Below are 26,135 nucleotides of genomic sequence, written 5' to 3'. Positions count from 1 at the left end.
GATGGATATGACTGTGGATGGATGTGACTGTGGATGGATGTGACTATGGATGGATGTGACTGTGGATGGATGTGACTATGGATGGATGTGACTGTGGATGGATGTGACTATGGATGGATGTGACTATGGATGGATGTGACTATGGATGGATGTGACTGTGGATGGATGTGACTGTGGATGGATGTGACTGTGGATGGATGTGACTGTGGATGGATGTGACTGTGGATGGATGTGACTGTGGATTGATGTGACTGTGGATGGATGTGACTGTGGATGGATGTGACTGTGGATGGATGTGACTATGGATGGATGTGACTATGGATGGATGTGTCTATGGATGGATGTGACTATGGATGGATGTGACTATGGATGGATGTGACTGTGGATGGATGTGACTGTGGATGGATGTGACTGTGGATGGATGTGACTGTGGATGGATGTGGCTATGGATGGATGTGTCTATGGATGGATGTGACTATGGATGGATGTGACTGTGGATGGATGTGTCTATGGATGGATGTGACTGTGGATGGATGTGACTATGGATGGATGTGACTATGGATGGATGTGACTGTGGATGGATGTGACTGTGGATGGATGTGACTGTGGATGGATGTGACTGTGGATGGATGTGACTATGGATGGATGTGTCCATGGATGGATGTGACTGTGGATGGATGTGACTATGGATGGATGTGACTATGGATGGATGTGATTATGGATGGATGTGACTATGGATGGATGTGTCTATGGATGGATGTTACTGTGGATGGATGTGACTGTGGATGGATGTGACTATGGATGGATGTGACTATGGATGGATGTGACTATGGATGGATGTGACTATGGATGGATGTGACTGTGGATGGATGTGACTGTGGATGGATGTGACTGTGGATGGATGTGACTGTGGATGGATGTGACTGTGGATGGATGTGACTATGGATGGATGTGACTATGGATGGATGTGACTATGGATGGATGTGACTATGGATGGATGTGACTATGGATGGATGTGACTGTGGATGGATGTGACTGTGGATGGATGTGACTGTGGATGGATGTGACTGTGGATGGATGTGACTGTGGATGGATGTGACTATGGATGGATGTGACTATGGATGGATGTGTCTATGGATGGATGTGACTATGGATGGATGTGACTATGGATGGATGTGACTGTGGATGGATGTGACTGTGGATGGATGTGACTGTGGATGGATGTGACTGTGGATGGATGTGGCTATGGATGGATGTGTCTATGGATGGATGTGACTGTGGATGGATGTGTCTATGGATGGATGTGACTGTGGATGGATGTGACTATGGATGGATGTGCCTATGGATGGATGTGACTATGGATGGATGTGATTATGGATGGATGTGACTGTGGATGGATGTGACTGTGGATGGATGTGACTATGGATGGATGTGACTATGGATGGATGTGACTATGGATGGATGTGATTATGGATGGATGTGACTATGGATGGATGTGTCTATGGATGGATGTTACTGTGGATGGATGTGACTGTGGATGGATGTGACTATGGATGGATGTGATTATGGATGGATGTGATTATGGATGGATGTGACTATGGATGGATGTGTCTATGGATGGATGTTACTGTGGATGGATGTGACTGTGGATGGATGTGACTATGGATGGATGTGACTATGGATGGATGTGACTATGGATGGATGTGACTGTAGATGGATGTGACTGTGGATGGATGTGACTATGGATGGATGTGACTATGGATGGATGTGACTATGGATGGATGTGACTGTGGATGGATGTGACTGTGGATGGATGTGACTGTGGATGGATGTGACTGCGGATGGATATGACTATGGATGGATGTGACTATGGATGGATGTGACTGTGGATGGATGTGACTATGTATGGATGTGACTGAGGATGGATGTGACTATGGATGGATGTGACTGTGGATGGATGTGACTATGGATGGATGTGACTATGGATGGATATGACTATGGATGGATATGACTGTGGATGGATGTGACTGTGGATGGATGTGACTATGGATGTATGTGACTGTGGATGGATGTGACTATGGATGGATATGACTGTGGATGGATATGTCTATGGATGGATGTGACTGAGGATGGATGTGACTATGGATGGATGTGACTATGGATGGATGTGACTATGGATGGATGTGACTATGGATGGATGTGACTGTGGATGGATGTGACTATGGATGGATGTGACTGTGGATGGATGTGACTGTGGATGGATGTGACTGTGGATGGATGTGACTGTGGATTGATGTGACTGTGGATGGATGTGACTATGGATGGATGTGACTATGGATGGATATGACTGTGGATGGATGTGACTGTGGATGGATGTGACTATGGATGGATGTGACTGTGGATGGATGTGACTATGGATGGATGTGACTGTGGATGGATGTGACTATGGATGGATGTGACTGAGGATGGATGTGACTATGGATGGATGTGACTATGGATGGATGTGACTATGGATGGATGTGACTATGGATGGATGTGAATGTGACTATGGATGGATGTGACTGTGGATGGATGTGACTGTGGATGGATGTGACTGTGGATGGATGTGACTATGGATGGATGTGACTGTGGATGGATGTGACTGTGGATGGATGTGACTGTGGATGGATGTGACTGTGGATGGATGTGACTGTGGATTGATGTGACTGTGGATGGATGTGACTGTGGATGGATGTGACTATGGATGGATGTGACTGTGGATGGATGTGACTGTGGATGGATGTGACTATGGATGGATGTGACTATGGATGGATGTGACTGTGGATGGATGTGACTGTGGATGGATGTGACTGTGGATGGATGTGACTGTGGATGGATGTGACTGTGGATGGATATGACTGTGGATGGATGTGACTGTGGATGGATGTGACTATGGATGGATGTGACTGTGGATGGATGTGACTATGGATGGATGTGACTGTGGATGGATGTGACTATGGATGGATGTGACTATGGATGGATGTGACTATGGATGGATGTGACTGTGGATGGATGTGACTGTGGATGGATGTGACTGTGGATGGATGTGACTGTGGATGGATGTGACTGTGGATGGATGTGACTGTGGATTGATGTGACTGTGGATGGATGTGACTGTGGATGGATGTGACTGTGGATGGATGTGACTATGGATGGATGTGACTGTGGATGGATGTGACTGGATGGATGTGTCTATGGATGGATGTGACTATGGATGGATGTGACTATGGATGGATGTGACTGTGGATGGATGTGACTGTGGATGGATGTGACTATGGATGGATGTGTCTATGGATGGATGTGACTATGGATGGATGTGACTGTGGATGGATGTGACTGTGGATGGATGTGACTGTGGATGGATGTGACTGTGGATGGATGTGACTATGAATGGATGTGACAATGGATGGATGTGACTGTGGATGGATGTGACTGTGGATGGATGTGACTATGGATGGATGTGTCTATGGATGGATGTGACTATGGATGGATGTGACTGTGGATGGATGTGACTGTGGATGGATGTGACTATGGATGGATGTGTCTATGGATGGATGTGACTATGGATGGATGTGACTGTGGATGGATGTGACTGTGGATGGATGTGACTGTGGATGGATGTGACTATGGATGGATGTGACTATGGATGGATGTGACTGTGGATGGATGTGACTATGGATGGATGTGACTGTGGATGGATGTGACTATGGATGGATGTGACTGTGGATGGATGTGACTATGGATGGATGTGAGTGTGGATGGATGTGACTATGGATGGATGTGACTGTGGATGGATGTGTCTATGGATGGATGTGACTGTGGATGGATGTGACTGTGGATGGATGTAACTATGGATGGATGTGACTATGGATGCATGTGACTGTGGATGGATGTGACTATAGATGGATGTGGCTATGGATGGATGTGACTGTGGATGGATGTGGCTATGGATGGATGTGACTATGGATGGATGTGACTATGGATGGATGTGACTGTGGATGGATGTGACTATGGATGGATGTGACTATGGATGGATGTGACTATGGATGGATGTGACTATGGATGGATGTGACTATAGATGGATGTGGCTATGGATGGATGTGACTATGGATGGATGTGACTATGGATGGATGTGACTATGGATGGATGTGACTATGGATGGATGTGGCTATGGATGGATGTGACTATAGATGGATGTGGCTATGGATGGATGTGACTATGGATGGATGTGACTATGGATGGATGTGGCTATGGATGGATGTGGCTATGGATGGATGTGACTATGGATGGATGTGACTGTGGTTGGATGTGACTATAGATGGATGTGGCTATGGATGGATGTGACTATGGATGGATGTGACTGTGGATGGATGTGACTATAGATGGATGTGGCTATGGATGGATGTGACTGTGGATGGATGTGACTGTGGATGGATGTGACTATAGATGGATGTGACTGTGGATGGATGTGGCTATGGATGGATGTGACTATGGATGGATGTGACTGTGGATGGATGTGTCTATGGATGGATGTGACTATGGATGGATGTGACTGTGGATGGATGTGACTGTGGATGGATGTGACTGTGGATGGATGTGACTGTGGATGGATGTGACTATGGATGGATGTGACTATGGATGGATGTGACTGTGGATGGATGTGACTGTGGATGGATGTGACTATAGATGGATGTGGCTATGGATGGATGTGACTGTGGATGGATGTGACTATGGATTGATGTGACTGTGGATGGATGTGTCTATGGATGGATGTGACTATGGATGGATGTGACTGTGGATGGATGTGACTGTGGATGGATGTGACTGTGGATGGATGTGACTGTGGATGGATGTGACTATGGATGGATGTGACTATGGATGGATGTGACTGTGGATGGATGTGACTGTGGATGGATGTGACTATAGATGGATGTGGCTATGGATGGATGTGACTGTGGATGGATGTGACTATGGATGGATGTGACTGTGGATGGATGTGACTGTGGATGGATGTGACTGTGGATGGATGTGGCTATGGATGGATGTGGCTATGGATGGATGTGACTATGGATGGATGTGACTATGGATGGATGTGACTGTGGATGGATGTGACTGTGGATGGATGTGACTATGGATGGATGTGAATGTGGATGGATGTGACTATGGATGGATGTGACTGTGGATGGATGTGACTATAGATGGATGTGTCTATGGATGGATGTGACTATGGATGGATGTGACTATGGATGGATGTGACTGCAGATGGATGTGACTGTGGATGGATGTGACTATGGATGGATGTGACTGTGGATGGATGTGACTGTGGATGGATGTGACTATGGATGGATGTGACTGTGGATGGATGTGACTGTGGATGGTTGTGACTTGTGACCGTGGATGGATGTGACTATGGATGGATGTGACTGTGGATGGATGTGACTGTGGATGGTTGTGACTGTGGATGGATGTGACTATGGATGGATGTGACTGTGGATGGATGTGACTGTGGATGGTTGTGACTGTGGATGGATGTGACTATGGATGGATGTGACTGAGGATGGATGTGACTATGGATGGATGTGACAATGGATGGATGTGACTGTGGATGGATGTGACTATGGATGGATGTGACTGTGGATGGATGTGACTGTGGATGGTTGTGACTGTGGATGGATGTGACTATGGATGGATGTGACTATAAATGGATGTGACTAAGGATGGATGTGACTATAGATGGATGTGACTGTGGATGGATGTGACTATGGATGGATGTGACTATAGATGGATGTGACTGTGGATGGATGTGACTATGGATGGATGTGTCTATGGATGGATGTGACTATGGATGGATGTGACTGTGGATGGATGTGACTATGGATGGATGTGACTGAGGATAGATGTGACTGCAGATGGATGTGACTGTGGATGGATGTGACTATGGATGTATGTGACTGTGGATGTATGTGACTGTGGATGGTTGTGACTGTGGATGGATGTGACTATGGATGGATGTGACTGTGGATGTATGTGACTGTGGATGGTTGTGACTGTGGATGGATGTGACTATGGATGGATGTGACTGTGGATGGATGTGACTGTGGATGGTTGTGACTGTGGATGTATGTGACTATGGATGGATGTGTCTATGGATGGATGTGCCTATGGATGAATGTGTCTATGGATGAATGTGTCTATGGATGAATGTGTCTATGGATGGATGTGACTGTGGATGGATGTGACTATGGATGGATGTGACTATGGATGGATGTGACTATGGATGGATGTGACTATGGATGGATGTGCCTATGGATGAATGTGTCTATGGATGAATGTGTCTATGGATGGATGTGACTGTGGATGGATGTGACTATGGATGGATGTGACTATGGATGGATGTGACTATGGATGGATGTGACTGTGGATGGATGTGACTATGGATGGATGTGACTATGGATGGATGTGACTGTGGATGGTTGTGACTGTGGATGGCTGTGACTATGGATGGATGTGACTATGGATGGATGTGACTGTGGATGGGTGTGACTATGGATGGATGTGACTATGGATGGATGTGACTGTGGATGGATGTGATTATGGATGGATGTGACTATGGATGGATGTGACTATGGATGGATGTGCCTATGGATGAATGTGTCTATGGATGAATGTGTCTATGGATGAATGTGTCTATGGATGGATGTGACTGTGGATGGATGTGACTATGGATGGATGTGACTATGGATGGATGTGACTATGGATGGATGTGACTGTGGATGGATGTGACTATGGATGGATGTGACTATGGATGCATGTGACTGTGGATGGCTGTGACTATGGATGGATGTGACTATGGATGGATGTGACTGTGGATGGGTGTGACTATGGATGGATGTGACTATGGATGGATGTGACTTTGGATGGATGTGACTATGGATGGATGTGTCTATGGATGGATGTGACTGTGGATGGATGTGACTGTGGATGGATGTGACTGTGGATGGATGTGACTATGGATGGATGTGACTATGGATGCATGTGACTGTGGATGGATGTGACTATGGATGAATGTGACTATGGATGGATGTGACTATGGATGGATGTGACTGTGGATGGATGTGACTGTGGATGGATGTGACTGTGGATGGATGTGACTATGGATGGATGTGTCTATGGATGGATGTGACAGCGGATGGATGTGACTATGGATGGATGTGACTATGGATGGATGTGACTGTGGATGGATGTGATTATGGATGGATGTGACTATGGATGGATGTGACTATGGATGGATGTGACTATGGATGGATGTGACTATGGATGGATGTGACTGTGGATGGATGTGACTATGGATGGATGTGACTATGGATGGATGTGACTGTGGATGGATGTGTCTATGGATGGATGTGACTATGAATGGATGTGACTGTGGATCGATGTGACTGTGGATGGATGTGACTGTGGATGGATGTGACTGTGGATGGATGTGACTGTGGATGGATGTGACTATGGATGGATGTGACTGTGGATGGATGTGACTGTGGATGGTTGTGACTTGTGACCGTGGATGGATGTGACTATGGATGGATGTGACTGTGGATGGATGTGACTGTGGATGGATGTGACTATGGATGGATGTGACTATGGATGGATGTGACTATGGATGGATGTGACTATGGATGGATATGACTATGGATGGATGTGACTATGGATGGATGTGACTATGGATGGATGTGACTATGGATGGATGTGACTATGGATGGATGTGTCTATGGATGGATGTGACTATAGATGGATGTGACTATGGATGGATGTAACTATGGATGGATGTGACTGTGGATGGATGTGACTATGGATGGATGTGACTATGGATGGATGTAACTATGGATGGATGTGACTATGGATGGATGTGATTATGGATGGATGTGACTGTGGATGGATGTGACTGTGGATGGATGTGACTATGGATGGATGTGACTATGGATGGATGTGACTGTGGATGGATGTGACTATGGATGGATGTGACTGAGGATGGATGTAACTATGGATGGATGTGACTGTGGATGGATGTGACTATGGATGGATGTGACTATGGATGGATATGACTATGGATGGATATGACTGTGGATGGATGTGACTGGATGGTTGTGACTATGGATGGATGTGACTATGGATGGATGTGAATGTGACTATGGATGGATGTGACTGAGGATGGATGTGACTATGGATGGATGTGACTATGGATGGATGTGACTATGGATGGATGTGAATGTGACTATGGATGGATGTGACTGTGGATGGATGTGACTGTGGATGGATGTGACTATGGATGGATGTGACTGTGGATGGATGTGACTGTGGATGGATGTGACTGTGGATGGATGTGACTGTGGATGGATGTGACTGTGGATTGATGTGACTGTGGATGGATGTGACTATGGATGGATGTGACTGTGGATGGATGTGACTGTGGATGGATGTGACTATGGATGGATGTGACTGTGGATGGATGTGACTGTGGATGGATGTGACTGTGGATGGATGTGACTGTGGATGGATGTGACTATGGATGGATGTGACTGTGGATGGATGTGACTGTGGATGGATGTGACTATGGATGGATGTGACTGTGGATGGATGTGACTATGGATGGATGTGACTGTGGATGGATGTGACTATGGATGGATGTGACTATGGATGGATGTGACTATGGATGGATGTGACTGTGGATGGATGTGACTGTGGATGGATGTGACTGTGGATGGATGTGACTGTGGATGGATGTGACTGTGGATGGATGTGACTGTGGATTGATGTGACTGTGGATGGATGTGACTGTGGATGGATGTGACTGTGGATGGATGTGACTATGGATGGATGTGACTATGGATGGATGTGTCTATGGATGGATGTGACTATGGATGGATGTGACTATGGATGGATGTGACTGTGGATGGATGTGACTGTGGATGGATGTGACTGTGGATGGATGTGACTGTGGATGGATGTGGCTATGGATGGATGTGTCTATGGATGGATGTGACTATGGATGGATGTGACTGTGGATGGATGTGTCTATGGATGGATGTGACTGTGGATGGATGTGACTATGGATGGATGTGCCTATGGATGGATGTGACTATGGATGGATGTGATTATGGATGGATGTGACTGTGGATGGATGTGACTGTGGATGGATGTGACTATGGATGGATGTGTCCATGGATGGATGTGACTGTGGATGGATGTGACTATGGATGGATGTGACTATGGATGGATGTGATTATGGATGGATGTGACTATGGATGGATGTGACTGTGGATGGATGTGACTGTGGATGGATGTGACTGTGGATGGATGTGACTGTGGATGGATGTGACTGTGGATGGATGTGACTATGGATGGATGTTACTGTGGATGGATGTGACTGTGGATGGATGTGACTATGGATGGATGTGACTATGGATGGATGTGACTATGGATGGATGTGACTATGGATGGATGTTACTGTGGATGGATGTGACTGTGGATGGATGTGACTATGGATGGATGTGACTATGGATGGATGTGACTATGGATGGATGTGACTATGGATGGATGTGACTATGGATGGATGTGACTGTGGATGGATGTGACTGTGGATGGATGTGACTGTGGATGGATGTGACTGTGGATGGATGTGACTGTGGATGGATGTGACTATGGATGGATGTGACTATGGATGGATGTGACTATGGATGGATGTGACTATGGATGGATGTGACTATGGATGGATGTGACTATGGATGGATGTGACTGTGGATGGATGTGACTGTGGATGGATGTGACTGTGGATGGATGTGACTGTGGATGGATGTGACTGTGGATGGATGTGACTATGGATGGATGTGACTATGGATGGATGTGACTGTGGATGGATGTGACTGTGGATGGATGTGACTGTGGATGGATGTGACTGTGGATGGATGTGGCTATGGATGGATGTGTCTATGGATGGATGTGACTGTGGATGCATGTGTCTATGGATGGATGTGACTGTGGATGGATGTGACTATGGATGGATGTGCCTATGGATGGATGTGACTATGGATGGATGTGATTATGGATGGATGTGACTGTGGATGGATGTGACTGTGGATGGATGTGACTATGGATGGATGTGACTATGGATGGATGTGACTATGGATGGATGTGATTATGGATGGATGTGACTATGGATGGATGTGTCTATGGATGGATGTTACTGTGGATGTATGTGACTGTGGATGGATGTGACTATGGATGGATGTGACTATGGATGGATGTGATTATGGATGGATGTGACTATGGATGGATGTGTCTATGGATGGATGTTACTGTGGATGGATGTGACTGTGGATGGATGTGACTATGGATGGATGTGACTATGGATGGATGTGACTATGGATGGATGTGACTGTAGATGGATGTGACTGTGGATGGATGTGACTATGGATGGATGTGACTATGGATGGATGTGACTATGGATGGATGTGACTGTGGATGGATGTGACTGTGGATGGATGTGACTGTGGATGGATGTGACTGCGGATGGATATGACTATGGATGGATGTGACTATGGATGGATGTGACTGTGGATGGATGTGACTATGTATGGATGTGACTGAGGATGGATGTGACTATGGATGGATGTGACTGTGGATGGATGTGACTATGGATGGATGTGACTATGGATGGATATGACTATGGATGGATATGACTGTGGATGGATGTGACTGTGGATGGATGTGACTATGGATGGATGTGACTGTGGATGGATGTGACTATGGATGGATATGACTGTGGATGGATATGTCTATGGATGGATGTGACTGAGGATGGATGTGACTATGGATGGATGTGACTATGGATGGATGTGACTATGGATGGATGTGACTATGGATGGATGTGACTATGGATGGATGTGACTGTGGATGGATGTGACTGTGGATGGATGTAACTGTGGATGGATGTGACTGTGGATTGATGTGACTGTGGATGGATGTGACTATGGATGGTTGTGACTATGGATGGATGTGACTGTGGATGGATGTGACTATGGATGGATGTGACTGTGGATGGATGTGACTATGGATGGATGTGACTGTGGATGGATGTGACTATGGATGGATGTGACTGAGGATGGATGTGACTATGGATGGATGTGACTATGGATGGATGTGACTATGGATGGATGTGACTATGGATGGATGTGACTATGGATGGATATGACTATGGATGGATGTGACTATGGATGGATGTGACTATGGATGGATGTGACTATGGATGGATGTGACTATGGATGGATGTGACTGTGGGTGGATGTGACTATGGATGGATGTGACTGTGGATGGATGTGACTGTGGATGGATGTGACTGTGGATGGATGTGACTGTGGATTGATGTGACTGTGGATGGATGTGACTATGGATGGATGTGACTATGGATGGATGTGACTGTGGATGGATGTGACTATGGATGGATGTGACTGTGGATGGATGTGACTATGGATGGATGTGACTGTGGATGGATGTGACTATGGATGGATGTGACTGAGGATGGATGTGACTATGGATGGATGTGACTATGGATGGATGTGACTATGGATGGATGTGACTATGGATGGATGTGACTATGGATGGATATGACTGTGGATGGATGTGACTGTGGATGGATGTGACTATGGATGGATGTGACTGTGGATGGATGTGACTATGGATGGATGTGACTGTGGATGGATGTGACTATGGATGGATGTGACTGTGGATGGATGTGACTATGGATGGATGTGACTGAGGATGGATGTGACTATGGATGGATGTGACTATGGATGGATGTGACTATGGATGGATGTGACTATGGATGGATGTGAATGTGACTATGGATGGATGTGACTGTGGATGGATGTGACTGTGGATGGATGTGACTGTGGATGGATGTGACTATGGATGGATGTGACTGTGGATGGATGTGACTGTGGATGGATGTGACTGTGGATGGATGTGACTGTGGATGGATGTGACTGTGGATTGATGTGACTGTGGATGGATGTGACTGTGGATGGATGTGACTATGGATGGATGTGACTGTGGATGGATGTGACTGTGGATGGATGTGACTATGGATGGATGTGACTATGGATGGATGTGACTGTGGATGGATGTGACTGTGGATGGATGTGACTGTGGATGGATGTGACTGTGGATGGATGTGACTGTGGATGGATATGACTGTGGATGGATGTGACTGTGGATGGATGTGACTATGGATGGATGTGACTGTGGATGGATGTGACTATGGATGGATGTGACTGTGGATGGATGTGACTATGGATGGATGTGACTATGGATGGATGTGACTATGGATGGATGTGACTGTGGATGGATGTGACTATGGATGGATGTGACTGTGGATGGATGTGTCTATGGATGGATGTGACTGTGGATGGATGTGACTGTGGATGGATGTAACTATGGATGGATGTGACTATGGATGCATGTGACTGTGGATGGATGTGACTATGGATGGATGTGGCTATGGATGGATGTGACTATGGATGGATGTGGCTATGGATGGATGTGACTATAGATGGATGTGGCTATGGATGGATGTGACTATGGATGGATGTGACTATGGATGGATGTGGCTATGGATGGATGTGGCTATGGATGCATGTGACTGTGGATGGATGTGACTGTGGATGGATGTGGCTATGGATGGATGTGACTATGGATGCATGTGACTGTGGATGGATGTGACTGTGGATGGATGTGGCTATGGATGGATGTGACTATGGATGGATGTGGCTATGGATGGATGTGACTATGGATGGATGTGACTATGGATGCATGTGACTGTGGATGGATGTGACTGTGGATGGATGTGGCTATGGATGGATGTGACTATGGATGGATGTGACTATGGATGGATGTGACTGTGGATGGATGTGACTATGGATGGATGTGACTATGGATGGATGTGACTATGGATGGATGTGACTATGGATGGATGTGACTATGGATGGATGTGACTATAGATGGATGTGGCTATGGATGGATGTGACTATGGATGGATGTGACTATGGATGGATGTGACTATGGATGGATGTGACTATGGATGGATGTGGCTATGGATGGATGTGACTATAGATGGATGTGGCTATGGATGGATGTGACTATGGATGGATGTGACTATGGATGGATGTGGCTATGGATGGATGTGGCTATGGATGGATGTGACTATGGATGGATGTGACTGTGGTTGGATGTGACTATAGATGGATGTGGCTATGGATGGATGTGACTATGGATGGATGTGACTGTGGATGGATGTGACTATAGATGGATGTGGCTATGGATGGATGTGACTGTGGATGGATGTGACTGTGGATGGATGTGACTATAGATGGATGTGACTGTGGATGGATGTGGCTATGGATGGATGTGACTATGGATGGATGTGACTATGGATGGATGTGACTATGGATGGATGTGACTGTGGATGGATGTGACTGTGGATGGATGTGACTGTGGATGGATGTGACTGTGGATGGATGTGACTGTGGATGGATGTGACTATGGATGGATGTGACTATGGATGGATGTGTCTATGGATGGATGTGACTATGGATGGATGTGACTATGGATGGATGTGACTGTGGATGGATGTGACTGTGGATGGATGTGACTGTGGATGGATGTGACTGTGGATGGATGTGGCTATGGATGGATGTGTCTATGGATGGATGTGACTGTGGATGCATGTGTCTATGGATGGATGTGACTGTGGATGGATGTGACTATGGATGGATGTGCCTATGGATGGATGTGACTATGGATGGATGTGATTATGGATGGATGTGACTGTGGATGGATGTGACTGTGGATGGATGTGACTATGGATGGATGTGACTATGGATGGATGTGACTATGGATGGATGTGATTATGGATGGATGTGACTATGGATGGATGTGTCTATGGATGGATGTTACTGTGGATGTATGTGACTGTGGATGGATGTGACTATGGATGGATGTGACTATGGATGGATGTGATTATGGATGGATGTGACTATGGATGGATGTGTCTATGGATGGATGTTACTGTGGATGGATGTGACTGTGGATGGATGTGACTATGGATGGATGTGACTATGGATGGATGTGACTATGGATGGATGTGACTGTAGATGGATGTGACTGTGGATGGATGTGACTATGGATGGATGTGACTATGGATGGATGTGACTATGGATGGATGTGACTGTGGATGGATGTGACTGTGGATGGATGTGACTGTGGATGGATGTGACTGCGGATGGATATGACTATGGATGGATGTGACTATGGATGGATGTGACTGTGGATGGATGTGACTATGTATGGATGTGACTGAGGATGGATGTGACTATGGATGGATGTGACTGTGGATGGATGTGACTATGGATGGATGTGACTATGGATGGATATGACTATGGATGGATATGACTGTGGATGGATGTGACTGTGGATGGATGTGACTATGGATGGATGTGACTGTGGATGGATGTGACTATGGATGGATATGACTGTGGATGGATATGTCTATGGATGGATGTGACTGAGGATGGATGTGACTATGGATGGATGTGACTATGGATGGATGTGACTATGGATGGATGTGACTATGGATGGATGTGACTATGGATGGATGTGACTGTGGATGGATGTGACTGTGGATGGATGTGACTGTGGATGGATGTGACTGTGGATTGATGTGACTGTGGATGGATGTGACTATGGATGGATGTGACTATGGATGGATGTGACTGTGGATGGATGTGACTATGGATGGATGTGACTGTGGATGGATGTGACTATGGATGGATGTGACTGTGGATGGATGTGACTATGGATGGATGTGACTGAGGATGGATGTGACTATGGATGGATGTGACTATGGATGGATGTGACTATGGATGGATGTGACTATGGATGGATGTGACTATGGATGGATATGACTATGGATGGATGTGACTATGGATGGATGTGACTATGGATGGATGTGACTATGGATGGATGTGACTGTGGATGGATGTGACTATGGATGGATGTGACTGTGGATGGATGTGACTGTGGATGGATGTGACTGTGGATGGATGTGACTGTGGATTGATGTGACTGTGGATGGATGTGACTATGGATGGATGTGACTATGGATGGATGTGACTGTGGATGGATGTGACTATGGATGGATGTGACTGTGGATGGATGTGACTATGGATGGATGTGACTGTGGATGGATGTGACTATGGATGGATGTGACTGAGGATGGATGTGACTATGGATGGATGTGACTATGGATGGATGTGACTATGGATGGATGTGACTATGGATGGATGTGACTATGGATGGATATGACTGTGGATGGATGTGACTGTGGATGGATGTGACTATGGATGGATGTGACTGTGGATGGATGTGACTATGGATGGATGTGACTGTGGATGGATGTGACTATGGATGGATGTGACTGTGGATGGATGTGACTATGGATGGATGTGACTGAGGATGGATGTGACTATGGATGGATGTGACTATGGATGGATGTGACTATGGATGGATGTGACTATGGATGGATGTGAATGTGACTATGGATGGATGTGACTGTGGATGGATGTGACTGTGGATGGATGTGACTGTGGATGGATGTGACTATGGATGGATGTGACTGTGGATGGATGTGACTGTGGATGGATGTGACTGTGGATGGATGTGACTGTGGATGGATGTGACTGTGGATTGATGTGACTGTGGATGGATGTGACTGTGGATGGATGTGACTATGGATGGATGTGACTGTGGATGGATGTGACTGTGGATGGATGTGACTATGGATGGATGTGACTATGGATGGATGTGACTGTGGATGGATGTGACTGTGGATGGATGTGACTGTGGATGGATGTGACTGTGGATGGATGTGACTGTGGATGGATATGACTGTGGATGGATGTGACTGTGGATGGATGTGACTATGGATGGATGTGACTGTGGATGGATGTGACTATGGATGGATGTGACTGTGGATGGATGTGACTGTGGATGGATGTGACTGTGGATTGATGTGACTGTGGATGGATGTGACTGTGGATGGATGTGACTGTGGATGGATGTGACTATGGATGGATGTGACTGTGGATGGATGTGACTATGGATGGATGTGTCTATGGATGGATGTGACTATGGATGGATGTGACTATGGATGGATGTGACTGTGGATGGATGTGACTGTGGATGGATGTGACTGTGGATGGATGTGACTGTGGATGGATGTGACTGTGGATGGATGTGACTGTGGATGGATGTGACTGTGGATGGATGTGACTGTGGATGGATGTGACTGTGGATGGATGTGACTATGGATGGATGTGACTGTGGATGGATGTGACTATGGATGGATGTGTCTATGGATGGATGTGACTATGGATGGATGTGTCTATGGATGGATGTGACTATGGATGGATGTGACTGTGGATGGATGTGACTGTGGATGGATGTGACTGTGGATGGATGTGACTGTGGATGGATGTGACTATGAATGGATGTGACAATGGATGGATGTGACTGTGGATGGATGTGACTGTGGATGGATGTGACTGTGGATGGATGTGACTGTGGATGGATGTGACTGTGGATGGATGTGACTATGGATGGATGTGACTATGGATGGATGTGACTGTGGATGGATGTGACTATGGATGGATGTGACTGTGGATGGATGTGACTATGGATGGATGTGACTGTGGATGGATGTGACTATGGATGGATGTGAGTGTGGATGGATGTGACTATGGATGGATGTGACTGTGGATGGATGTGTCTATGGATGGATGTGACTGTGGATGGATGTGACTGTGGATGGATGTAACTATGGATGGATGTGACTATGGATGCATGTGACTGTGGATGGATGTGACTATGGATGGATGTGGCTATGGATGGATGTGACTATGGATGGATGTGGCTATGGATGGATGTGACTATAAATGGATGTGGCTATGGATGGATGTGACTATGGATGGATGTGACTATGGATGGATGTGGCTATGGATGGATGTGGCTATGGATGCATGTGACTGTGGATGGATGTGACTGTGGATGGATGTGGCTATGGATGGATGTGACTATGGATGCATGTGACTGTGGATGGATGTGACTGTGGATGGATGTGGCTATGGATGGATGTGACTATGGATGGATGTGGCTATGGATGGATGTGACTATGGATGGATGTGACTATGGATGCATGTGACTGTGGATGGATGTGACTGTGGATGGATGTGGCTATGGATGGATGTGACTATGGATGGATGTGACTATGGATGGATGTGACTGTGGATGGATGTGACTATGGATGGATGTGACTATGGATGGATGTGACTATGGATGGATGTGACTATGGATGGATGTGACTATGGATGGATGTGACTATAGATGGATGTGGCTATGGATGGATGTGACTATGGATGGATGTGACTATGGATGGATGTGACTATGGATGGATGTGACTATGGATGGATGTGGCTATGGATGGATGTGACTATAGATGGATGTGGCTATGGATGGATGTGACTATGGATGGATGTGACTATGGATGGATGTGGCTATGGATGGATGTGGCTATGGATGGATGTGACTATGGATGGATGTGACTGTGGTTGGATGTGACTATAGATGGATGTGGCTATGGATGGATGTGACTATGGATGGATGTGACTGTGGATGGATGTGACTATAGATGGATGTGGCTATGGATGGATGTGACTGTGGATGGATGTGACTGTGGATGGATGTGACTATAGATGGATGTGACTGTGGATGGATGTGGCTATGGATGGATGTGACTATGGATGGATGTGACTGTGGATGGATGTGTCTATGGATGGATGTGACTATGGATGGATGTGACTGTGGATGGATGTGACTGTGGATGGATGTGACTGTGGATGGATGTGACTGTGGATGGATGTGACTATGGATGGATGTGACTATGGATGGATGTGACTGTGGATGGATGTGACTGTGGATGGATGTGACTATAGATGGATGTGGCTATGGATGGATGTGACTGTGGATGGATGTGACTATGGATTGATGTGACTGTGGATGGATGTGTCTATGGATGGATGTGACTATGGATGGATGTGACTGTGGATGGATGTGACTGTGGATGGATGTGACTGTGGATGGATGTGACTGTGGATGGATGTGACTATGGATGGATGTGACTATGGATGGATGTGACTGTGGATGGATGTGACTGTGGATGGATGTGACTATAGATGGATGTGACTATGGATGGATGTGACTGTGGATGGATGTGACTGTGGATGGATGTGACTGTGGATGGATGTGGCTATGGATGGATGTGGCTATGGATGGATGTGACTATGGATGGATGTGACTATGGATGGATGTGACTGTGGATGGATGTGACTGTGGATGGATGTGACTGTGGATGGATGTGGCTATGGATGGATGTGGCTATGGATGGATGTGACTGTGGATGGATGTGACTATGGATGGATGTGACTGTGGATGGATGTGACTGTGGATGGATGTGACTGTGGATGGATGTGGCTATGGATGGATGTGGCTATGGATGGATGTGACTATGGATGGATGTGACTATGGATGGATGTGACTGTGGATGGATGTGACTGTGGATGGATGTGACTATGGATGGATGTGAATGTGGATGGATGTGACTATGGATGGATGTGACTGTGGATGGATGTGACTATAGATGGATGTGTCTATGGATGGATGTGACTATGGATGGATGTGACTATGGATGGATGTGACTGCAGATGGATGTGACTATGGATGGATGTGACTATGGATGGATGTGACTGTGGATGGATGTGACTATGGATGGATGTGACTATGGATGGATGTGACTGTGGATGGATGTGTCTATGGATGGATGTGACTATGAATGGATGTGACTGTGGATCGATGTGACTGTGGATGGATGTGACTGTGGATGGATGTGACTATGGATGGATGTGACTGTGGATGGATGTGACTGTGGATGGTTGTGACTTGTGACCGTGGATGGATGTGACTATGGATGGATGTGACTGTGGATGGATGTGACTGTGGATGGTTGTGACTGTGGATGGATGTGACTATGGATGGATGTGACTGTGGATGGATGTGACTGTGGATGGTTGTGACTGTGGATGGATGTGACTGTGGATGGATGTGACTGTGGATGGATGTGACTATGGATGGATGTGACAATGGATGGATGTGACTGTGGATGGATGTGACTATGGATGGATGTGACTGTGGATGGATGTGACTGTGGATGGTTGTGACTGTGGATGGATGTGACTATGGATGGATGTGACTATAAATGGATGTGACTAAGGATGGATGTGACTATAGATTGATGTGACTGTGGATGGATGTGACTATGGATGGATGTGACTATGGATGGATGTGTCTATGGATGGATGTGACTATGGATGGATGTGACTGTGGATGGATGTGACTATGGATGGATGTGACTGAGGATAGATGTGACTGCAGATGGATGTGACTGTGGATGGATGTGACTATGGATGGATGTGACTGAGGATAGATGTGACTGCAGATGGATGTGACTGTGGATGGATGTGACTATGGATGTATGTGTCTGTGGATGTATGTGACTGTGGATGGTTGTGACTGTGGATGGATGTGACTATGGATGGATGTGACTGTGGATGTATGTGACTGTGGATGGTTGTGACTGTGGATGGATGTGACTATGGATGGATGTGACTGTGGATGGATGTGACTGTGGATGAATGTGACATTGGATGGATGTGACTATGGATGGATGTGACTGTGGATGGTTGTGACTGTGGATGGATGTGACTATGGATGGATGTGACTATGGATGGATGTGACTGTGAATGGATGTGACTATGGATGGATCTGACTGTGGATGGATGTGACTATGGATGGATGTGACTGTGGATGGATGTGACTGTGGATGGATGTGACTGTGGATGGATGTGACTGTGGATGGATGTGACTGTGGATGGATGTGACAGTGGATGGATGTGACTATGGATGGATGTGACTGTGGATGGTTGTGACTGTGGATGGAAGTGACTATGGATGGATGTGACTATGGATGGATGTGACTGTGAATGGATGTGACTATGGATGGATGTGACTGTGGATGGATGTGACTGTGGATGGATGTGACTGTGGATGGATGTGACTGTGGATGGATGTGACTGTGGATGGATGTGACTGTGGATGGATGTGACTATGGATGGATGTGACTATGGATGGATGTGACTGTGGATGGATGTGACTGTGGATTGATGTGACTGTGGATGGATGTGACTGTGGATGGATGTGACTGTGGATGGATGTGACTATGGATGGATGTGACTATGGATGGATGTGATTATGGATGGATGTGACTGTGGATGGATGTGACTGTGGATGGATGTGACTATAGATGGATGTGACTGTGGATTGATGTGACTGTGGATGGATGTGACTATGGATGGATGTGACTATGGATGGATGTGACTGTGGATGGATGTGACTGTGGATTGATGTGACTGTGGATGGATGTGACTATGGATGGATGTGACTATGGATGGATGTGACTGTGGATGGATGTGATTATGGATGGATGTGACTGTGGATGGATGTGACTGTGGATGGATGTGACTGTGGATTGATGTGACTGTGGATGGATGTGACTATGGATGGATGTGACTATGGATGGATGTGACTGTGGATGGATGTGATTATGGATGGATGTGACTGTGGATGGATGTGACTGTGGATGGATGTGACTATGGATGGATGTGATTATGGATGGATGTGACTGTGGATGGATGTGACTGTGGATGGATGTGACTATGGATGGATGTGATTATGGATGGATGTGACTGTGGATGGATGTGCCTGTGGATGGATGTGACTGTGGATGGATGTGACTATGGATGGATGTGATTATGGATGGATGTGACTGTGGATGGATGTGACTGTGGATGGATGTTACTATAGATGGATGTGGCTATGGATTGATGTGACTGTGGATAGATGTGACTATGGATGGATGTGACTATGGATGGATGTGACTGTGGATGGATATGACTATGGATGGATGTGATTATGGATGGATGTGACTGTGGATGGATGTGACTGTGGATGGATGTGACTGTGGATTGATGTGACTGTGGATGGATGTGACTATGGATGGATGTGACTATGGATGGATGTGACTATGGATGGATGTGTCTATGGATGGATGTGACTGTGGATGGATGTGACTATGGATGGATGTGTCTATGGATGGATGTGACTGTGGATGGATGTGACTGTGGATGGATGTGACTATAGATGGATGTGACTATGGATGGATGTGACAGTGGATGGATGTGACTATAGATGGATGTGACTGTGGATGGATGTGACTGTGGATTGATGTGACTGTGGATGGATGTGACTATGGATGGATGTGACTATGGATGGATGTGTCTATGGATGGATGTGACTGTGGATGGATGTGACTATGGATGGATGTGACTATGGATGGATGTGACTATGGATGGATGTGACTATGGATGGATGTGTCTATGGATGGATGTGACTGTGGATGGATGTGACTGTGGATGGATGTGACTATAGATGGATGTGGCTATGGATGGATGTGTCTATGGATGGATGTGACTGTGGATGGATATGACTATGGATGGATGTGATTATGGATGGATGTGACTGTGGATGGATGTGACTGTGGATGGATGTGACTATAGATGGATGTGGCTATGGATGGATGTGACTGTGGATGGATGTGACTGTGGATGGATGTGACTGTGGATGGATGTGACTATGGATGGATGTGACTGTGGATGGATGTGACTGTGGATGGTTGTGACTGTGGATGGATGTGACTATGGATGGATGTGACTATGGATGGATGTGACTATGGATGGATGTGACTGCAGATGGATGTGACTGTGGATGGATGTGACTGTAGATAGATGTGACTGTGGATGGATGTGACTGTGGATGGTTGTGACTGTGGATGGATGTGACTATGGATGGATGTGACTATGGATGGATGTGACTGTGGATGGATGTGGCTATGGATTGATGTGACTGTGGATGGATGTGACTATGGATGGATGTGACTATGGATGGATGTGACTATGGATGGATGTGACTGTGGATGGATGTGACTGTGGATGGTTGTGACTGTGGATGGATGTGACTATGGATGGATGTGACTATGGATGGATGTGACTGTGGATGGATGTGACTGTGGATGGATGTGACTATGGATGGATGTGACTATGGATGGATGTGACTATGGATGGATGTGACTGTGGATGGATGTGACTATGGATGGATGTGACTATGGATGGATGTGACTGTGGATGGATGTGACTGTGGATGGATGTGACTGTGGATGGATGTGACTCTGGATGGATGTGGCTATGGATGGATGTGACTGCGGATGGATGTGACTATGGATGGATGTGATTATGGATGGATGTGACTATGGATGGATGTGACTGCGGATGGATGTGACTATGGATGGATGTGGTTATGGATGGATGTGACTATGGATGGATGTGACTATGGATGGATGTGATTATGGATGGATGTGGTTATGGATGGATGTGACTATGGATGGATGTGACTATGGATGGATGTGATTATGGATGGATGTGACTATGGATGGATGTGACTGTGGATGGATGTGATTATGGATGGATGTGATTATGGATGGATGTGACTATGGATGGATGTGACTATGGATGGATGTGATTATGGATGGATGTGACTGTGGATGGATGTGACTATGGATGGATGTGGCTATGGATGGATGTGACTGTGGATGGATGTGACTGTGGATGGATGTGACTATGGATGGATGTGACTGTGGATGGATGTGACTGTGGATGGATGTGACTGTGGATGGATGTGACTATGGATGGATGTGACTATGGATGGATGTGACTATGGATGGATGTGATTGTGGATGGATGTGACTGTGGATGGATGTGACTATGGATGGATGTGGCTATGGATGGATGTGACTGTGGATGGATGTGACTATGGATGGATGTGGCTATGGATGGATGTGACTGTGGATGGATGTGACTGTGGATGGATGTGACTATGGATGGATGTGACTATGGATGGATGTGACTATGGATGGATGTGATTATGGATGGATGTGACTATGGATGGATGTGACTGCGGATGGATGTGACTATGGATGGATGTGATTATGGATGGATGTGACTGTGGATGGATGTGACTATGGATGGATGTAGTTATGGATGGATGTGACTATGGATGGATGTGACTATGGATGGATGTGATTATGGATGGATGTGACTATGGATGGATGTGACTGTGGATGGATGTGATTATGGAAGGATGTGATTATGGATGGATGTGACTATGGATGGATGTGACTATGGATGGATGTGATTATGGATGGATGTGACTGTGGATGGATGTGACTATGGATGGATGTGGCTATGGATGGATGTGACTGTGGATGGATGTGACTGTGGATGGATGTGACTGTGGATGGTTGTGACTGTGGATGGATGTGACTATGGATGGATGTGACTATGGATGGATGTGATTATGGATGGATGTGACTATGGATGGATGTGATTATGGATGGATGTGACTGTGGATGGATGTGACTGTGGATGGATGTGACTATGGATGGATGTGACTATGGATGGATGTGACTGTGGATGGATGTGACTGTGGATGGATGTGACTGTGGATGGATGTGACTATGGATGGATGTGACTGCGGATGGATGTGACTGCGGATGGATGTGACTGTGGATGGATGTGACTGTGGATGGATGTGACTATGGATGGATTTGACTGTGGATGGATGTGACTGTGGATGGATGTGACTATGGATGGATGTGACTGCGGATGGATGTGACTATGGATGGATTTGACTGTGGATGGATGTGACTGTGGATGGATGTAACTATGGATGGATGTGACTATGGATGGATGTGACTATGGATGGATGTGATTATGGATGGATGTGACTGTGGATGGATGTGACTATGGATGGATGTGACTATGGATGGATGTGACTATGGATGGATGTGACAGTGGATGGATGTGACAGTGGATGGATGTGACTATGGATGGATGTGATTATGGATGGATGTGACTATGGATGGATGTGACTGTGGATGGATGTGACTGTGGATGGATGTGACTATGGATCGATGTGACTGCGGATGGATGTGACTATGGATGGATGTGACTGTGGATGGATGTGACTATGGATGGATGTGACTGTGGATGGATGTGGCTATGGATGGATTTGACTGTGGATGGATGTGACTATGGATGGATGTGACTGCGGATGGATGTGACTATGGATGGATGTGACTATGGATGGATGTGACTGCGGATGGATGTGACTATGGATGGATGTGACTGTGGATGGATGTGACTATGGATGGATGTGGCTATGGATGGATTTGACTGTGGATGGATGTGACTGTGGATGGATGTGACTATGGATGGATGTGGCTATGGATGGATTTGACTGTGGATGGATGTGACTGTGGATGGATGTGACTATGGATGGATGTGACTATGGATGGATGTGACTATGGATGGATGTGACTGCGGATGGATGTGACTATGGATGGATGTGACTGTGGATGGATGTGACTATGGATGGATGTGGCTATGGATGGATTTGACTGTGGATGGATGTGACTGTGGATGGATGTGACTATGGATGGATGTGACTGTGGATGGATGTGACTATGGATGGATGTGACTGTGGATGGATGTGACTGTGGATGGATGTGACTATGGATGGATGTGACTATGGATGGATGTGACTGTGGATGGATGTGACTATGGATGGATGTGACTATGGATGGATGTGACTGTGGATGGATGTGACTGTGGATGGATGTGACTATGGATGGATGTGACTGCGGATGGATGTGACTATGGATGGATGTGACTGTGGATGGATGTGACTGTGGATGGATGTGACTATGGATGGATGTGACTATGGATGGATGTGACTATGGATAGATGTGATTATGGATGGATGTGACTGTGGATGGATGTGACTATGGATGGATGTGACTATGGATGGATGTGACTGTGGATGGATGTGACTGTGGATGGATGTGATTATGGATGGATGTGACTATGGATGGATGTGACTGCGGATGGATGTGACTATGGATGGATGTGACTGTGGATGGATGTGACTATGGATGGATGTGACTGTGGATGGATGTGACTATGTATGGATGTGATTATGGATGGATTTGACTGTGGATGGATGTGACTATGGATGGATGTGACTATGGATGGATGTGACTATGGATGGATGTGATTATGGATGGATGTGACTGTGGATGGATGTGACTATGGATGGATGTGACTATGGATGGATGTGACTGTGGATGGATGTGACTGTGGATGGATGTGACTATGGATGGATGTGACTGCGGATGGATGTGACTATGGATGGATGTGACTGTGGATGGATGTGACTGTGGATGGTTGTGACTATGGATGGATGTGACTATGGATGGATGTGACTATGGATGGATGTGATTATGGATGGATGTGACTATGGATGGATGTGGCTATGGATGGATGTGATTATGGATGGATGTGACTATGGATGGATGTGACTGTGGATGGATGTGACTATGGATGGATGTGACTATGGATGGATGTGACTATGGATGGATGTGATTATGGATGGATGTGACTATGGATGGATGTGACTGTGGATGGATGTGACTATGGATGGATGTGACTATGGATGGATGTGACTATGGATGGATGTGACTGTGGATGGATGTGACTGTGGATGGATGTGACTATGGATGGATGTGACTATGGATGGATGTGACTGTGGATGGATGTGACTGTGGATGGATGTGACTATGGATGGATGTGACTATGGATGGATGTGACTGTGGATGGATGTGACTATGGATGGATGTAACTATGGATGGATGTGACTATGGATGAATG

This window comes from Phyllobates terribilis, unplaced genomic scaffold, assembly GCF_046119375.1.
Source record: "Phyllobates terribilis strain yellow unplaced genomic scaffold, ASM4611937v1 Scaffold_2__4_contigs__length_985480577, whole genome shotgun sequence".
NCBI lineage: Eukaryota > Metazoa > Chordata > Amphibia > Anura > Dendrobatidae > Phyllobates > Phyllobates terribilis.
This window is presented reverse-complemented; position numbering follows the sequence as displayed.